A 20,975-nucleotide genomic window follows, 5' to 3' on the forward strand; every position below is an offset into this window, starting at 1 on the left:
TTTGATCCCCAGGTGGGGCAGTCCGGGTCCTTACTGTGTGGTTTGCATGTTCTCCCTGTGGGTTTCCTCTGAATGCTCTGGTTTCCTCCCACAGTCCAAAGACATGCAAGTGAGGTAAATTAGAGACACTAAATTGTCCAAGACTGTGTTCGATATAACCTTGTGAACTGATGAATCTTGTGTAATGAGTAACTACCGTTCCTGTCATGAATGTAACCAAAGTGTAAAACATGACGTTTAAATCCTAATAAACAGATAAACAGCATCTTGGTGCAGCTGCGGACTGTGTTAAGTGACAATGATTTTTCCAAAGTATGGAGATGGTCATGCATATTTGAATCTTCTTATGATATTATGAACTGTAGATGGTAGAAGGTCTAAATTTGTTGCAATTGCGCACTGAGAAACATTGTCTTTGCACTGATTGACAATTCTCTATTAAAGTTTGGCACAAAAGTGATGACCATCCTGTAAAGACTAAGCCTTTGGTGGATGCTCTTTTTATACCCAATCTTGATAAACTGCTTATTGTGGAGCCCTCCAGAACAGTGTTACGTGTGTAACCTTAGTCATATTTTGCTTCGGTCCCAACTTTTGCAGATGTCACATTCAAAATACAAATAGATCTGTACAGTTTCTATTGCTTTTTAGAAAGACTCTTTTCTGAAAAATGGGGTTTGTACATAAGTCAAAGTGTGTTCCGCTCCCGTCTAAAAAACATATGTCAACCTGCTTTTTCCTTGACTTGATTTCTCTCTGTAATTTTTATTCATACACCCTGACAGATGGCAATTACACTGTCTCAAGGTAAGAGGCAATGAAGCAGCAACCCCTGCATGTCAGACAGCATCTCAGCATGGGTCCCAGCATGATACCTACTGACTCACAACTGCCCAACTTCACAGCTCACATCAGTTCAGCCAGACATACTGTCCAGCTTTCAAAAGGAAAAATTGACCTGACGCTAGGTCTGAGATCCTTTAAAATGGTCAGAAAATGTCTAAATATAACTACATTCTCTTCAAAGCATGTGCACCGACTGATACTGACCCCCTCATACACACATACATTTTTTCCTTTCATCAAAGAGGATCCAATTATTGGGAAACTTGAACAGATGTGTGCATGCATTATAATAATTAAAATCATTATTTTATTTTATTTTGTATTTTTACAGACAGTGAGCAAAAGCAAGGTTAAATCCCTGGACTCTCACCATCTGCAGCGCTACAATGCCTCGATCAGTCCATCCCCCATCCCCACCTCTTTAAACAAACCAGTGCTGGATTCTTATTAAGAGCAATTAGTAGAAGAAAAACAAACTATTCTTTCACCACTCTTGGCAGCATCTAACCTACAAACCCTAAATCAGAAAAAGTTGGGATATCATTAAAAATGCAAATTTCCGTACCCTCTTTTACTGCAGCCATGCTTTTGTAATGTTTGCAGCAAGTGTTGAAAAATGCATGGACGTCTCTGAAAAAAAGAGGTCGTCTTGAAGGCAGCATATGTTGCTCAAAATTGTTAATGGCCATCACAGAAGTGTAAATTACCTTTACCAAGGGCACTGACACAACCACATACCATGACAGGCATTTTAAGACTTGTAGCTGATAACAGTCTGGATTGTCTTTTTTGTTTTTGGTCTGAAGCACAAGGCATCCATTTCATTTAAAAAAAAAAAAGATCTGAAATACTGATTCGTCCAACCACAATACACGTTTCCACTGTGTGATGGTCCATCCCAGATGCCACTAAGCCCAGAGAACTAAACGCAGCTTCTGAACATGGTTAACATTTTACCATTTAACATTTTTGCACAGTAAAGCTTTAAATGGCATTTGTGTAGAGCTTGACAAAGGTTTGCCAAAGTAATCCCTTGTCCATGTGGTTATATCAGCTATCGATAAATGACAGTTCTTGATGCAGTGGCGTCTAAGGAGTCACAGATCACTGGTTTTCAGCTTAGACTTGTGCCTTTATTCTTTATGCAGTGAAATTCATACATATTCCTTGAATTGTGTAATGATGTTATGCACTGTAGAGGGCAAAATACACAAATTTATTACAATCTTTCTTTGAGGTTCATTGTTCTTAAACATTCTAATAGTTTTCTCATGCATTTGTTGATAAACTTGAGACCCTCTGCCCATCTTTGCTCTTCAAAGACTCAGCGATTCGTGAATACTTTTTTGTACCATATCATGATTACAATCACCTGTTTAAAATCACATAATTATTTAGTTCTTTACCTTGTTACTAGTGCTAAATTGCCTCCGTCCCAAGTTGTTTTTGGAATGTGTAACAGGTCTGAATTGCAGGAATGGATGTATGCAGACAAAAAAAAAGTAAATGTAAGAATTTTTTTTTTCTTTTTTTATTTGCATTTTCCATACATTTCACTTTCAGACTTTTTATGATTTGGGGTTGTAGACTAGAAGTACACTTGGCAGTGTTGAGGACGTGTTTCCCTCTTTGGTCTTCTGTAATTTAACACCGAGAATTACATCTGTTTAGCGCTCAAACATGACAGCACCAGTGAAACTTGAACTCTGGTTTCCAGAATGCCTTGCATATTCGTCTGGTGGACCACCTAAGCACCTAAATGTTCAATTCACTGCAATGAATGCTGCAACTGTGTTGTGTGAAAGTGGGTTTAAAACTTGCCTTTAGTTGCTATGTGTAAAAGTTTGGCAAGTTCTCCCAATACACAAGTGGGTTTTTCTGCAGGTACTCTGATGTCTTTCCTCCTTGTAAAACATGCAAAAGGTGGCTTGGCTGCTCTAAATTACACATAAATGTGCATGAGTAAGTAAAGGAATGAGTGTGTGGTGCCCTGTCCAGAAGTGCCAGATCCACCATGACCCAGATCAGGATAAAAGATTATTGATGATTAATAAATGAACCGATGAATGAATTCTCATTCTCTTGAAGCTGACATTTTTTATGGTTTCCGCAACCGCCCTAGCTTTTAGTATAGTGTGCTGGGTAAAATGCAGACCTTGTCTCCTTCCCTTGATTAAATTGGAGAGAATTTAGGGGGGCCATAACTCACAAAGGATTGTTTACTAGTAAACTGACTTCAGAACTGCATCGTAAGATGCTTGTATATTTAAAATACAATATCTGAAGGAAATCTGAATGACTGGCATATGAACAGTGAGTTCTCACAATATCAGACTGTAAGTAAACTTGTTTACCTGGTTATTGCCAAATTCTGTCTTAGATTTTTTAGTACATTAGCACTCTTTTAATTCGCTTACACAACCAGAAATAAAATATGGCAATCTGCTTACCACACAGAGTCACAGATGGCTGAACATAACAGTCTGTAGAAAAACCCTTCACTGAAGCAAGTGACTCCTGTAAAAATAAATATAAATTAGACAGTGCAAAAAATTAAGTATGTCTATATAACAAATTTGTGAAACAATTCATTTATTTAATTGTTTTATTCACTTATTAATTTATGGTAGCACTTGGGAGGCATGGTGAAGCAACTGGTGGGGTGGACTTTAGAGCCTAGGGGGTCAATCCTCTCCTCTGGTCACTGTACAATAAAGTCCTGCAATCTTTTCCCAGATCAGTGTGAGTGTCTTCTGTGTGTGCCACACTCACTTTTCAAAACCATTTAATACGCTAAACTCACACTGGGTATAAGCATGTTCGTGTGTTGCCAGACAATAGCATGGTGCCCTGTCAGGGATGCATCCCTGCTTTTCTTGCATGGCAGCTTCTAAACCATGTTGATTTTTATGGCAGATCACATCTACCCAACCGCACATCTCTTAGCTTAGCCAGTTTGGGTTTTTGTTCCAACCTTGACAAAGGACCTCTGTTTGTGTACTTTTTATTGGGTACAGTCAAACTAGCCCCGTTTAAACAGGCAAAGGTAAGTCAAAAAAAATTGTATACTTATACTCTAGTATGTCCATATATACATATATATATATATATATATATATATATACAGTGTATCACAAAAGTGAGTACACCCCTTACATTTCTGCAAATATTTCATTATATCTTTTCATGGGACAACACTATAGACATGAAACTTGGATATAACTTAGAGTAGTCAGTGTACAGCTTGTATAGCAGTGTAGATTTACTGTCTTCTGAAAATAACTCAACACACAGCCATTAATGTCTAAATAACTGGCAACATAAGTGAGTACACCCCACAGTGAACATGTCTAAATTGTGCCCAAATGTGTCGTTGTCCCTCCCTGGTGTCATGTGTCAAGGTCCCAGGTGTAAATGGGGAGCAGGGCTGTTAAATTTGGTGTTTTGGGTACAATTCTCTCATACTGGCCACTGGATATTCAACATGGCACCTCATGGCAAAGAACTCTCTGAGGATGTGAGAAATAGAATTGTTGCTCTCCACAAAGATGGCCTGGGCTATAAGAAGATTGCTAACACCCTGAAACTGAGCTACAGCATGGTGGCCAAGGTCATACAGCGGTTTTCCAGGACAGGTTCCACTCGGAACAGGCTTCGCCAGGGTCGACCAAAGAAGTTGAGTCCACGTGTTCGGCGTCATATCCAGAGGTTGGCTTTAAAAAATAGACACATGAGTGCTGCCAGCATTGCTGCAGAGGTTGAAGACGTGGGAGGTCAGCCTGTCAGTGCTCAGACCATACACCGCACACTGCATCAACTCGGTCTGCATGGTCGTCATCCCAGAAGGAAGCTGACGCATAAGAAAGCCCGCAAACAGTTTGCTGAAGACAAGCAGTCCAAGAACATGGATTACTGGAATGCCCTGTGGTCTGACGAGACCAAGATAAACTTGTTTGGCTCAGATGGTGTCCAGCATGTGTGGCGGCGCCCTGGTGAGAAGTACCAAGACAACTGTATCTTGCCTACAGTCAAGCATGGTGGTGGTAGCATCATGGTCTTGGGCTGCATGAGTGTTGCTGGCACTGGGGAGCTGCAGTTCATTGAGGGAAACATGAATTCCAACATGTACTGTGACATTCTGAAACAGAGCATGATCCCCTCCCTTCGAAAACTGGGCCTCATGGCAGTTTTCCAACAGGATAACGACCCCAAACACAACCTCCAAGATGACAACTGCCTTGCTGAGGAAGCTGAAGGTAAAGGTGATGGACTAAACCCAATTGAGCACCTGTGGCGCATCCTCAAGTGGAAGGTTGAGGAGTTCAAGGTGTCTAACATCCACCAGCTCCGTGATGTCATCATGGAGGAGTGGAAGAGGATTCCAGTAGCAACCTGTGCAGCTCTGGTGAATTCCATGCCCAGGAGGGTTAAGGCAGTGCTGGATAATAATGGTGGTCACACAAAATATTGACACTTTGGGCACAATTTGGACATGTTCACTGTGGGGTGTACTCACTTATGTTGCCAGCCATTTAGACATTAATGGCTGTGTGTTGAGTTATTTTCAGAAGACAGTAAATCTACACTGCTATACAAGTTGTACACTGACTACTCTAAGTTATATCCAAGTTTCATGTCTATAGTGTTGTCCCATGAAAAGATATAATAAAATATTTGCAGAAATGTGAGGGGTGTACAGTGTATCACAAAAGTGAGTACACCCCTCACATTTCTGCAAATATTTTATTATATCTTTTCATGGGACAACACTATAGACATGAAACTTGGATATAACTTAGAGTAGTCAGTGTACAACTTGTATAGCAGTGTAGATTTACTGTCTTCTGAAAATAACTCAACACACAGCCATTAATGTCTAAATGGCTGGCAACATAAGTGAGTACACCCCACAGTGAACATGTCCAAATTGTGCCCAAAGTGTCAATATTTTGTGTGACCACCATTATTATCCAGCACTGCCTTAACCCTCCTGGGCATGGAATTCACCAGAGCTGCACAGGTTGCTACTGGAATCCTCTTCCACTCCTCCATGATGACATCATGGAGCTGGTGGATGTTAGACACCTTGAACTCCTCCACCTTCCACTTGAGGATGCGCCACAGGTGCTCAATTGGGTTTAGTCCATCACCTTTACCTTCAGCTTCCTCAGCAAGGCAGTTGTCATCTTGGAGGTTGTGTTTGGGGTCGTTATCCTGTTGGAAAACTGCCATGAGGCCCAGTTTTCGAAGGGAGGGGATCATGCTCTGTTTCAGAATGTCACAGTACATGTTGGAATTCATGTTTCCCTCAATGAACCGCAGCTCCCCAGTGCCAGCAACACTCATGCAGCCCAAGACCATGATGCTACCACCACCATGCTTGACTGTAGGCAAGATACAGTTGTCTTGGTACTTCTCACCAGGGCGCCGCCACACATGCTGGACACCATCTGAGCCAAACAAGTTTATCTTGGTCTCGTCAGACCACAGGGCATTCCAGTAATCCATGTTCTTGGACTGCTTGTCTTCAGCAAACTGTTTGCGGGCTTTCTTGTGCGTCAGCTTCCTTCTGGGATGACGACCATGCAGACCGAGTTGATGCAGTGTGCGGCGTATGGTCTGAGCACTGACAGGCTGACCTCCCACGTCTTCAACCTCTGCAGCAATGCTGGCAGCACTCATGTGTCTATTTTTTAAAGCCAACCTCTGGATATGACGCCGAACACGTGGACTCAACTTCTTTGGTCGACCCTGGCGAAGCCTGTTCCGAGTGGAACCTGTCCTGGAAAACCGCTGTATGACCTTGGCCACCATGCTGTAGCTCAGTTTCAGGGTGTTAGCAATCTTCTTATAGCCCAGGCCATCTTTGTGGAGAGCAACAATTCTATTTCTCACATCCTCAGAGAGTTCTTTGCCATGAGGTGCCATGTTGAATTTCCAGTGGCCAGTATGAGAGAATTGTACCCAAAACACCAAATTTAACAGCCCTGCTCCCCATTTACACCTGGGACCTTGACACATGACACCAGGGAGGGACAACGACACATTTGGGCACAATTTGGACATGTTCACTGTGGGGTGTACTCACTTATGTTGCCAGCTATTTAGACATAAATGGCTGTGTGTTGAGTTATTTTCAGAAGACAGTAAATCTACACTGCTATACAAGCTGTACACTGACTACTCTAAGTTATATCCAAGTTTCATGTCTATAGTGTTGTCCCATGAAAAGATATAATGAAATATTTGCAGAAATGTGAGGGGTGTACTCACTTTTGTGATACACTGTATATATATATATATATATATATATATATATATATATATATATATATATATATATATATATATATATATACAGGGGTTGGACAAAATAACTGAAACACCTGGTTTTAGACCACAATAATTCATTAGTATGGTGTAGGGCCTCCTTTTGCGGCCAATACAGCGTCAATTCGTCTTGGAAATGACATATACAAGTCCTGCACAGTGGTCAGAGGGATTTTAAGCCATTCTTCTTGCAGGATAGTGGCCAGGTCACTACGTGATGCTGGTGGAGGAAAACGTTTCCTGACTCGCTTCTCCAAAACACCCCAAAGTGGCTCAATAATATTTAGATCTGGTGACTGTGCAGGCCATGGGAGATGTTCAACTTCACTTTCATGTTCATCAAACCAATCTTTCACCAGTCTTGCTGTGTGTATTGGTGCATTGTCATCCTGATACACAGCACCGCCATTGGATGCACATGGTCCTCCAGAATGGTTCGGTAGTCCTTGGCAGTGACGCGCCCATCTAGCACAAGTATTGGGCCAAGGGAATGCCATGATATGGCAGCCCAAACCATCACTGATCCACCCCCATGCTTCACTCTGGGCATGCAACAGTCTGGGTGGTACGCTTCTTTGGGGCTTCTCCACACCGTAACTCTCCCGGATGTGGGGAAAACAGTAAAGGTGGACTCATCAGAGAACAATACATGTTTCACATTGTCCACAGCCCAAGATTTGCGCTCCTTGCACCATTGAAACCGACGTTTGGCATTGGCACGAGTGACCAAAGGTTTGGCTATAGCAGCCCGGCCGTGTATATTGACCCTGTGGAGCTCCCGACGGACAGTTCTGGTGGAAACAGGAGAGTCGAGGTGCACATTTAATTCTGCCGTGATTTGGGCAGCCGTGGTTTTATGTTTTTTGGATACAATCCGGGTTAGCACCCGAACATCCCTTTCAGACAGCTTCCTCTTGCGTCCACAGTTAATCCTGTTGGATGTGGTTTGTCCTTCTTGGTGGTATGCTGACATTACCCTGGATACCGTGGCTCTTGATACATCACAAAGACTTGCTGTCTTGGTCACAGATGCGCCAGCAAGACGTGCACCAACAATTTATCCTCTTTTGAACTCTGGTATGTCACCCATAATGTTGTGTGCATTGCAATATTTTGAGCAAAACTGTGCTCTTACCCTGCTAATTGAACCTTCACACTCTGCTCTTACTGGTGCAATGTGCAATTAATGAAGATTGGCCACCAGACTGGTCCAATTTAGCCATGAAACCTCCCACACTAAAATGACAGGTGTTTCAGTTATTTTGTCCAACCCCTGTATATATATATATATATATATATATATATATATATGTACAGTGTATCACAAAAGTGAGTACACCCCTCACATTTCTGCAGATATTTAAGTATATCTTTTCATGGGACAACACTGACAAAATGACACTTTGACACAATGAAAAGTAGTCTGTGTGCAGCTTATATAACAGTGTAAATTTATTCTTCCCTCAAAATAACTCAATATACAGCCATTAATGTCTAAACCACCGGCAACAAAAGTGAGTACACCCCTTAGTGAAAGTTCCTGAAGTGTCAATATTTTGTGTGGCCACCATTATTTCCCAGAACTGCCTTAACTCTCCTGGGCATGGAGTTTACCAGAGCTTCACAGGTTGCCACTGGAATGCTTTTCCACTCCTCCATGACGACATCACGGAGCTGGCGGATATTCGAGACTTTGCGCTCCTCCACCTTCCGCTTGAGGATGCCCCAAAGATGTTCTATTGGGTTTAGGTCTGGAGACATGCTTGGCCAGTCCATCACCTTTACCCTCAGCCTCTTCAATAAAGCAGTGGTCGTCTTAGAGGTGTGTTTGGGGTCATTATCATGCTGGAACACTGCCCTGCGACCCAGTTTCCGGAGGGAGGGGATCATGCTCTGCTTCAGTATTTCACAGTACATATTGGAGTTCATGTGTCCCTCAATGAAATGTAACTCCCCAACACCTGCTGCACTCATGCAGCCCCAGACCATGGCATTCCCACCACAATGCTTGACTGTAGGCATGACACACTTATCTTTGTACTCCTCACCTGATTGCCGCCACACATGCTTGAGACCATCTGAACCAAACAAATTAATCTTGGTCTCATCAGACCATAGGACCTGGTTCCAGTAATCCATGTCCTTTGTTGACATGTCTTCAGCAAACTGTTTGCGGGCTTTCTTGTGTAGAGACTTCAGAAGAGGCTTCCTTCTGGGGTGACAGCCATGCAGACCAATTTGATGTAGTGTGCGGCGTATGGTCTGAGCACTGACAGGCTGACCCCCCACCTTTTCAATCTCTGCAGCAATGCTGACAGCACTCCTGCGCCTATCTTTCAAAGACAGCAGTTGGATGTGACGCTGAGCACGTGCACTCAGCTTCTTTGGACGACCAACGCGAGGTCTGTTCTGAGTGGACCCTGCTCTTTTAAAACGCTGGATGATCTTGGCCACTGTGCTGCAGCTCAGTTTCAGGGTGTTGGCAATCTTCTTGTAGCCTTGGCCATCTTCATGTAGCGCAACAATTCGTCTTTTAAGATCCTCAGAGAGTTCTTTGCCATGAGGTGCCATGTTGGAACTTTCAGTGACCAGTATGAGAGAGTGTGAGAGCTGTACTACTAAATTGAACACACCTGCTCCCTATGCACAACTAGTGTATCACAAAAGTGAGTACACCCCTCACATTTCTGCAGATATTTAAGTATATCTTTTCATGGGACAACACTGACAAAATGACACTTTGACACAATGAAAAGTAGTCTGTGTGCAGCTTATATAAAACAGTGTAAATTTATTCTTCCCTCAAAATAACTCAATATGCAGCCATTAATGTCTAAACCACCGGCAACAAAAGTGAGTACACCCCTAAGAGACTACACCCCTAAATGTCCAAATTGAGCACTGCTTGTCATTTTCCCTCCAAAATGTCATGTGATTTGTTAGTGTTACTAGGTCTCAGGTATGCATAGGGAGCAGGTGTGTTCAATTTAGTAGTACAGCTCTCACACTCTCTCATACTGGTCACTGAAAGTTCCAACATGGCACCTCATGGCAAAGAACTCTCTGAGGATCTTAAAAAACGAATTGTTGCGCTACATGAGGATGGCCAAGGCTACAAGAAGATTGCCAACACCCAGAAACTGAGCTGCAGCACAGTGGCCAAGATCATCCAGCGTTTTAAAAGAGCAGGGTCCACTCAGAACAGACCTCGCGTTGGTCGTCCAAAGAAGCTGAGTGCACGTGCTCAGCGTCACATCCAACTGCTGTCTTTGAAAGATAGGCGCAGGAGTGCTGTCAGCATTGCTGCAGAGATTGAAAAGGTGGGGGGTCAGCCTGTCAGTGCTCAGACCATACGCCGCACACTACATCAAATTGGTCTGCATGGCTGTCACCCCAGAAGGAAGCCTCTTCTGAAGTCTCTACACAAGAAAGCCCGCAAACAGTTTGCTGAAGACATGTCAACAAAGGACATGGATTACTGGAACCATGTCCTATGGTCTGATGAGACCAAGATTCATTTGTTTGGTTCAGATGGTCTCAAGCATGTGTGGCGGCAATCAGGTGAGAAGTACAAAGATAAGTGTGTCATGCCTACAGTCAAGCATGGTGGTGGGAATGCCATGGTCTGGGGCTGCATGAGTGCAGCAGGTGTTGGGGAGTTACATTTCATTGAGGGACACATGAACTCCAATATGTACTGTGAAATACTGAAGCAGAGCATGATCCCCTCCCTCCGGAAACTGGGTCGCAGGGCAGTGTTCCAGCATGATAATGACCCCAAACACACCTCTAAGACGACCACTGCTTTATTGAAGAGGCTGAGGGTAAAGGTGATGTACTGGCCAAGCATGTCTCCAGACCTAAACCCAATAGAACATCTTTGGGGCATCCTCAAGCGGAAGGTGGAGGAGCGCAAAGTCTCGAATATCCGCCAGCTCCGTGATGTCGTCATGGAGGAGTGGAAAAGCATTCCAGTGGCAACCTGTGAAGCTCTGGTAAACTCCATGCCCAGGAGAGTTAAGGCAGTTCTGGGAAATAATGGTGGCCACACAAAATATTGACACTTCAGGAACTTTCACTAAGGGGTGTACTCACTTTTGTTGCCGGTGGTTTAGACATTAATGGCTGTATATTGAGTTATTTTGAGGGAAGAATAAATTTACACTGTTATATAAGCTGCACACAGACTACTTTTCATTGTGTCAAAGTGTCATTTTGTCAGTGTTGTCCCATGAAAAGATATACTTAAATATCTGCAGAAATGTGAGGGGTGTACTCACTTTTGTGATACACTGTACATATATACATACATACACATCGATCAGCCATAACATTAAAACCACCTCCTTGTTTCTACACTCACTTTTATCAGCTCCACTTACCATAAAGGAGCACTTTGTAGTTCTACAATTACTGACTGCTGTAAACCATCTGTTTCTCTGCATGCTTTGTTAGCAGTGCTGCTGGAGTTTTAAAATACACTGTCCACTCTATTAGACACTCCTGCCTAGTTGGTTCACCTTGTAGATGTAAAGTCAGAGACATCTGTTGCTGTTGTTTCAATTGGTCATCTTTGAGATCTTCATCAGTGGTCATAAGACGCTGCCTACAGGGCGCTGTTGGCTGGATATATTTTTGGTTGGTGGACTATTCTCAGTCCAGCAGGGACAGTGAGGTGTTTAAAAACTCCATCAGCATTGCTGTGTCTTATCCACTCATACCAGCACAACACACACTAACACACCACCACCATGTCAGTATCACTGCAGTGCTGAGAATGATCCACCACTGAAATAATATCTACTCTGTGGTGGTCCAGTAGGGGTCCTGACCATTAAAGAACAGAGAAAAAGGAGGTTAAAAAAAGTATGTAGAGAAACAGATGGACTACAGTCAGTAATTGTAGAACTACAAAGTGCTTCTATATGGTAAGTGGAGCTGATAAAATATATAATATATCAAAGTGCACCACGACACAAATTTGTGTGAAATAAATAATAAGTAATATTTGTGTCAAATCCACTCTGAAAGCATCTGCATGTATCTGTGTTTAACTGGATTTTTTTCACTGTTTCACTTTTAAACTTGTTATAGCTCAGGGTGCTAAGAAATCAAGTGTAAAATGCTTATCGTCAAAAAATATTTGGTGTTAAAAAATGGTTTAATGTACTAAAAGAACAACACAGGACCACTAAACCTCTACTAATTACTACTGGTCATATGTTTTCTCCACTAATTACATTCCTTGCTCGTTGTTTTATTATAAAAAGTCACAATAAGTTTTGCACTGCCTGAGTCACTTTTACTACGTCATATCAAACAGTTCATCTCATTGGAGGTGATTTGTAAAGTTCAGCGGCAAACTGGGTCAAAGTTCAATGAGGTGAACTTTGAGCATTGTGGCAAGTGCAAAAAATCGCTAGCCCAACGCTGCAGTGCGTGCCGCTTAGGAGACCACAGCTGCAAGCTAGCTAGTAGCACCTCCACACGTCATAGGAAACAACGGCACAGCCGGTGGAAAAGCGGTTTTGTCGCTTCTCACGTGAACGCGCCCTAAGTGTGCCATTACATACATGTCCACCTACAAACCTATGTGGGGGGGGGGAAAACATAACCGACTCTCAACTATGAAATCCTAAAATCTTAAAAGATTTCCAGCTCTAGGCAAGATTAGAACACCAGGCTGTGTGAGCTGTGTGAACCTAAAGTGGTCACTGATCTCCACTGTTTCCACATGTGAACTATTCATAGATTGGAGATCCATTAGATAGGGCAGGACCTGCAACACTCAGTGAACCCTAAAGGCTTTTCTGTCTGTAGCAGCAAAGGCATTACCCAATTAAGGGCTTATTTTGTGCTGAGGGACTCTCAACAATCTTTAATCATTTCCCTATTTTTTCATACTGCAAGACCACCAGGGATTTGGAATCTAAAGCAGTATTCATTAACAAAATCTGGGGGGCGACCTATAAAGAAAATCTTTGCCTTTTAATAGGGACGCTTTAAATAATGATGCAAACAGCACAAAGAAGCGTTTTAATAATATTCAAAAATAGAAGCAGAAACAGATACAGTAGGTGGAAACCAGTATTGAACTATTTTTGTTTTTGGTATTTGATACACTTCTAGTGCAAATTAGATTTTACACACAAGGTCTTGTTATTCTGTAAATTTAAACAAATATGTATATACAAACTCCATTTCAATAAATTAGGAAAAGTAGAAAGAAAGCAGTGATTTGGAATTCCTTTTTTGACTTTTAAACAGTATAAACATAAACATTTAATGTTCCAACTAATCATTTTGTATTGTATACCATACACTGCAAGACCTTCCAAAAGTTGGGACATGATCACTAACAATAGTTTATAATTCTGTAAGAACTGAGGAATCAATTATTGCTGTTAACGTAGAGCTGGGCGATATAATAGGTACATTCGGTATACCGGCTTTGATTCATCATATGGTATGAATTTCTTATATACCGCCATACCGTAGCACAGTTAATACAACAGCTGTAGGCTTTAATAGGAAGCAAATCCTATAAACACTTTTTATGCAAAGTGGCATTGCTCCATTAAAAAAAAAAAGATTTAGTTCCCCACCATTGTTATTAAGAAGAAACGTCATATAAGAGAAATATAACTACTCAATATTTTATCTATTATTGTAAAGAATAAACAAACAGTAGAAGGAAGTCTGGGAAATGTAGTCAGTAATACATTGCAGCACCTTGAAAACGCATTCTAGCACCCCAATAAAACACAGTTCAGCATCTCCACAGCTATCACAAACTGCTATGAATCTGAGTGTGTGCTGCAAATGTGCCTCTTCAAATAACGTAATAAATCAAAAGCAAGTGGCAATTGGCTATTTGGCATTAATTATACAATAGTAGTCATTAATACTTGAAATATTTCCAAACAGCTAATATTCTTGCTCATGTGCAACAACAGCATTGAAATGCAGCATCATTTTGTTAGCAAATTAGTGCATCTATATGCTCATACAATTATTAAAAGTAGAACATGGATCAACCAATGCATTTATAAATAAATCTGCCATTTGCAGATGTTTATTGTAAGAAAAAAAATAGATTTTCATTCTGGATAATTCTAATTCTGATCTTGCACTCCTAGTCAGAGACAAGTCGTACAGTCAGTACTTCAGTCTGTACTCGAACATAATTGAAGTAATAAATCAAAGCAAAAGTGCACACAGTCTGAGTGCTACGATGGTCAATCATCAACAATCTGACAGTTCCGATCTTGGCCCAATTGTGCACCCTAAAACTGATTAGCTAACTGATTAACAAAAAAGAAAATGTGCAAATCTGTCTGAGAGATACTACATCACTTTATTATAGATGCTAAATACAATCTTAATGAAACATTTACTAAAAAGACAAAAAAGAAAACAAATTATATTGACACTGACTACTAAATGCAATGGACTTGCATATCTCTCCAACTAAGAAATATGACTTCACAAAAGCAACATATAATTAATTAATGATAAGCGATCTACAGCACAAGCACCTTTATTTGCTCATTAAGCAGAACACGCTGTATTACTCAACAGAAATCAATATAGTCAATCTAATATGAGCACGGTACGTGACTACTATTAGACTTCGTGCATGACAGGTAAGCAGAGCAGTGTATAGAATAGAATGCTTTTATTTGTCATATATACATATACACATGTACAGCACAATGAAATGCTTTTTCTGCATATTCCAGCTTATTTGGAAGGTAGAGTCGGAGCACAGGGTGTACACCACTGGATAAAGTTCATCGTAATAGCACTTTGAGGTCACACATGCACAAGTATGAAAGTGGCTGTGTATCTTTTTGTTTAGATACTGTACATAAATTATAAATCAGGTTTGAACTGGGTGATACTGGTGTTATGCTAAAACAGCTGCTGGAATGCTTTATTATAGATCCTAAATAATATCTTACTGCAACATTTACTTAAAAAACAAATAATGAAAACAAAATATATTATACTGACCACTAAATGTAATGGACTTGCAGATTTCTCCAATTAAGAAATATGACTTTACAAAAGCAACATATAATTAATTAATGATAAGCAGAACACGCTGTATTACTCAACAGAAATCAATAAAGTCAATCTAATATGAGCACAGCAGGTGACTACTATTAGTCTTCGTGCATGGCAGGTAAGCATAGCAGTGTATAGAATAGAATGCTTTTATTTGCCATATACATATTACCAGTACAATGTAATGTACTATGTACAGTACAAAGAAATGCATTTACTGCTTATCCCAGCTTGTTTGGAAGCGCAGGGTGTACCCCACTGGAGAAGGTTATTTATATTTATTGATTAGGATTTTAACATCATGTTTTACACACTTGGGTTACACTCATGACATGACAGATAGTTATTCGTTACACAAGGTTCATCAGTTTACAAGTTCAATGTCAAACACAGCCATGGACAATTTTGTGTCTTCATTTCACCTCACTTGCACGTCTTTGGACTGTGGGAGGAAACCGGAGCTTCCGGAGGAAACCCACACAGACACGGGGAGAACATGCAAACTCCACACTGGAGAAAGTTCATCGAAATAGCACTTTGAGGGCACACATGCACAAGTATGAAAGTGCCTATGTATCTTTTTTTCAGATACTGTACATAAATTATTAATCATTTTTAAACTGGGTGATACTGGTTTCATGCCTAAACAGCTATTAAGCTGGAATGCTTAATTAGGGTGAGGCAAGCTTAAACAGCATGCCATCACGCTTTTTAAAACTCTTTAGTGCCACAATAATTGAATTGTGTAGTTCATTAATTTAATTAAATTTTTTATTATTTAAATTAATCATGACCATGATTTAATGTCGAATTACTATTTATTTTATGCTACAGCAAGAAAATATCCATATAGACCTAATATGCATGCATATTCACATAAGTGGTAAGATAAAGTTAAAGTAAATCCAGACCTTACCCAGCCTGAACTTCCCCACTAGAACATCTGAATCTATATCATTACTTTAATTACATAATTGATCCTATAATTGGATCTGAATGAAATGTGGCTAGGAACAGTTCTAAACACCAGACGGAGGTAATGTCAGTGATGTTGGCAGCTGTAAATTTTCACTCAGGAGACTGACAGGAGAAACAGTATTGGAGAAAGAAAATGCAATGGCTGTACTGAGATTCAGACCTGTTGGTAATGACAGGTTTAAACAAGCGAGAATGCAGTGACACCAGATAATGATTTGTCTGTCTGAAATTTTAATGATGTAATGTTAAGGCCACAAAAAATGCGATAAATGAAGTGAAAGGTAAATGTCATCAAAAGCTAGTCCATGCTGTTCTCCAGCAAGGCTTTTATGACAACTTTATTTCCACAGTTAATAAAACACCTACTCTTAATTGTTACAGGTTTTTAACTGCCCATCAGCACACACAACCGTACTGTCAGCATGTTTGCTCTGTGCAATTTTCAGCAGTAGGCATAACAGTGAAAATCGAGTTTAGACTACACCCACAGACTTCTTAAAACCTGTCCCTGTTCACAGAGTAAGACACAAAACAACTAAATCAAGTTACCAAACCAAGTAACAAGACCAAGACTCGCCACAGGTGCTAAATACTGTACTGTAAATAGGGTTTACCAATACAATACCAATAGTGTTTGCTTTGGAATAAACAGTCGCCTGTTTACGGTCACAGTGACTAGAAAAAGAGGTTAGTAAAAATGAATGAAAAATGTTTTGATTCAAAATTCACAAAACAGGACGGCAATGGTTCAATGCCCAGGTGGAATTTTTGTTTGTTTTATTAGGATTTAAACGACATGCTTTACACACTTTGGTTACATTCATGACAGGAACGGTAGTTACTCATTACACAAGATTTATCAGTTTACAAGGTTATATCGAACAATTTTGTGCCTCCAATTCACCTCACTTGCACATCTTTGGACTGTGGGAGGAAACCGAAGCTCTGTGAGGAAACCCACGCAGACACGGGATCAAACCCAGGACCTTCTTGCTGTGAGGCGACAGTGCTACCCACTGAGCCACCGTGTCGCTGAGACAATGAGTAAATAAATTAATTAACAAAGAAAATTAGTAAATACAGCATTTCATTAACTCAGAAACACAATAACACTTTTGATGCCTCAGACAGCACCGCATTAAAAGCAGGATGATTCTATGATGTATATTACCACATGGACTTAAGAACACTTTGATAAACCATTATTAATAAACACGGTTCATCGCTGCAGCCACATAATCAAGTTAACACTGTACAATAGGCAGCTGAAATAATGTTAATGGCTTTCATGGCTTGAGCTTACCAGAAATGGACTGACGTATGGTGGAAACATGTATCATGGTCTGAAAAGTCCAGCATTTACACTGTTTACGAAAGAATTGTGTGTTTTTCAGGTCCAACAATAAAATTGGCTATGGTATGGGGTGCACTGCTCATGGTACAGGTATCTGTAAGGGCACCATTAACATATGCTGCCTTTTAGGTGCTTTTTTTAACACCACAATGCCAAGTTACAACAGCAAGGATGCAAAAAAATGTGGATGCTAGAATGGCCTGCCTGCAGTCCATTACTGTCTTTCACTGACAATTTGTAGTCCCTTCATGCTATGCAGCTAAAGACTTGCTCACATCCCCCAGTGTAATTCAGTGTGTAAGTCAGTGGTGCCCTGCATTACATTGTCAACCTCTCCAGTGTGTATTCACAACAAACAGCCAGATTTTATAACAAAAAGGTTTGGTATCCCAAAAAATATTTATGTAAATAAATGCTGACTGCACCAGCTAAAATTATGAAGGGCATAAAAAGTTCTAGAAACAGACATGTCATTGCTGTAAATAAATATCACTGATCCCTTGTTTATAGGAGTGTAAACAAATTAAGGATTTGTATTTGCTTAAGTATTAGTCCTGTGTTTATCTATTTCTATGTATAGCTTTCTCGGATGAGTGTTATTTATAGTCCGAGAGGTGGTGATACAACAGATAGTGTGGGTGCTGCCAGTAAGAAACTTGATGTTTCTTGATTGTCTATAAAGATTTTATTAACAGTTCTCTGGTTTCTTTCCATCCTTAAGCCCCCTACAATTCATGCATTAGATGGACTGGCTACTGTCATTTGTTCAGAAGTTTAAGTAAATAGGTGAGTGTCTGGCACCCTGTCCAGGGTGAATACCCATCTTGTGTCAGGAGTTTTTTTAATGTCGAACCTAAGCCATCAAAATGAAGCAGATATTGAAGACGAATAAATAAATGAATCTGATTTATGCATCTGATTGATTTGTAAAATCACAGACACATGATGGTACCCAAAAACCTCTGAAGTCATCAGCATCATATTGCCCAGTGCTAGTGTATGTAAAGAAAACTTCCGATTTCCAATTCACCTCACTTGCACGTCTTTGGACTGTGGGAGGAAACCAGAGCTCCCAGAGGAAACCCCCACAGACAAGGGGGAGAACATGCAAACTCCACACAGAAAGGACCCGGACCACCCCACCTAGAGATCAAACCCAGGGCCTTCTTGCTGTGAGGAAGGTCCAAGTGGAGTGGTCCGGGTCTTTTCTGTGTGGAGTTTGCATGCTCTCCCTGTGTCAGTGTGGGTTTTTCTTCGGAAGCTTCAGAAACAGACATGTCATTGCTGTAAATAAATATCACTGATCCCTTGTTTTTAGGAGTGTAAACAAATTAAGGACTTGTATTTGCTTAAGGAGTAGTCCTGTGTTTATCTATTTCTATGTACAGCTTTCTCGGATGAGTGTTATTTATAGTCTGAGAGGTGGTGATACAACAGATAGTGTGGGTGCTGCCAGTAAGAAACTTGCTATGTTCCTTGATTGTCCATAAAGATTTTTAACAGCACTCTGGTTTCTTTCCATCCTCCAGCCCCCTAAAATTCATGCATTAGATGGATTTGCTACTGTCATTTTTTCTGAAGTGTAAGTAAGTAGGTGAGTGTCTGGCACCCTGTCCAGCATGAATACCTGTCTTGTGCTAAGAGTTTCTTAATGGGGCCGAAACCAAGCCAACAGAATGAAGCAGCTATTGAAGATGAATAAAAAAAATAAAATAAATCTGATTCATGCACCAAATTAATTTGTAAAAATCACAGACACATGATGGTACCCAAAAACCTCTGAAATCATCAGCATCATATTGCGCAGTGCTAGTGTATATAAAGAAAACTTGCCTCCTGCAAGGATAGTCCTGTTATATTACAAGATTTACAACCAGACAGGTGTCATGAAGGAGTAAACGCACTGCTTCAGTAAAGTAAACATATAAACAGCTTTTTATTAACCTTGTAAATACAGACATAAAACACCGGATACAGACTAAACTTACTCAAAATTAATTTATAAATTATATAATCATATATACCATTTCATTAATATTAGAAAATATAAGCAAAGCTCTGTTGGTGTTATTTAAATGTAAAGGTATATGCGAACAAACTCCAACAGCAAGTAGAGCTTTGCTTATAATTTCTAATATTAATGAAATGATGTATGTATGTATGTATATAAGTCATTTCCATAATATTATAAATTATAAGCAAAGCTCTGTTGGAGTTATTTAAATGTATAGGTATATGTGAACAAACTCCAACATTAAGTAGAGCTTTGCTTATAATTTCTAATATTAATGAAATGATATATGTATGTATATAAATAATTTCCTTAATATTAGAAAGTATAAGCAAAGCTCTGTTGGTGTTATTTAAATGTATAAGTATATGCACCCAACTCCAACAGCAAGCAGAGAGTAGAATTAAATAATTTCTGAAACAATAACATACATTTTTTTTATATGATTGTATGAATCTTCTGGATTTAATTGTGATTTAATTAATTATGATGTCACATGCTCAGTTAATCAGTCCATCTGTTATGTATACATTTCCCAATGCATACTAAACAATGTACAAGCAAAAGTTCATAAAACATGTAATACTACTAGTTGTCCAGTCTTCTTTCAAATAAACTGCAAGGAATAAGGAACCTCATACGTACACCAAACTAGGTGGCATGATCAGTAAAAGTTTGCTGAAGCTGGCATGCTGTAAAGTTGGTCAGGAAATCGGTTGGACAGCATGTCCACATTGCCAGCTGTGCCAGGTTTAAGATTAATCTTTTCTAATCTGATCTCAGGAATCAGGGCAGTAGGATTTGGGTGTTGTTCAGTATAGCTCAGATCTGCACTGTATAATGCATCATGTACTGAACTGTTGTTATGATAAACCTGTTATCCAGACAGATGGCACCGCTGCGCTCTTACCTTAATTGCGCTTCGGCGTCCTTGTCGTTTGCGCGTCTTTTTAATTGCAGCTCTGCGCTGATCGCTCGTGTTTCATTCTGCCATCAAACTGTTCAAGCCAACAGATCCCGATGTGGCTTGTCCAAGTCTTCCTAGTATTAAAGCACCCGAGTCGTTTCTTACGTGTCACGAATCATGCAGGTAGAAAGCAGAATGAACCGATACACCGGCGAACCTCTCTGCCCGTTCCACTCACTATTCAGCTGTATGCGAGTGGGCGGGGCGATCATGCACTCATGGCTCCGCCCCATTTACTGAACACACGCCGATTTATTACCGAGTCCTAAATCACACTACATTCCCTAAACACTAGACTCTACACAAAATATTATAAGTGCTCGGTTTTACATTCACTGCAAGATTTTGATAATAATTCACTTCCATAAATAATGAGATATTACAAATATTCTGGATGTCCTTCGTTGAGCTTTTAGGCA

At 40.3% G+C, this 20,975-nt stretch overlaps 1 protein-coding gene across 5 annotated transcripts in view; it reads right to left on the minus strand.

Moving 5' to 3' along the window:
* Nucleotides 1–20,691, minus strand: part of LOC134325082 (kelch-like protein 29) — a 279,536-nt gene extending 258,845 nt beyond the window's left edge. For 3 of the 5 annotated variants that reach the window (XM_063007116.1, XM_063007115.1, XM_063007112.1), the window contains exon 1: nt 20,500–20,691. The gene's annotated coding sequence lies outside the window, so the exon portion shown is untranslated. Of the gene's footprint in view, nt 1–3,296; nt 3,365–20,499 lie in introns of those variants that run through there. The other 2 variants (XM_063007114.1, XM_063007113.1) reach the window with 2 other exon arrangements.
* Between the last annotated feature and the right edge of the window lie 284 nt (nt 20,692–20,975).

Source organism: Trichomycterus rosablanca, chromosome 13, assembly GCF_030014385.1.
Source record: "Trichomycterus rosablanca isolate fTriRos1 chromosome 13, fTriRos1.hap1, whole genome shotgun sequence".
Taxonomy (NCBI): domain Eukaryota; kingdom Metazoa; phylum Chordata; class Actinopteri; order Siluriformes; family Trichomycteridae; genus Trichomycterus; species Trichomycterus rosablanca.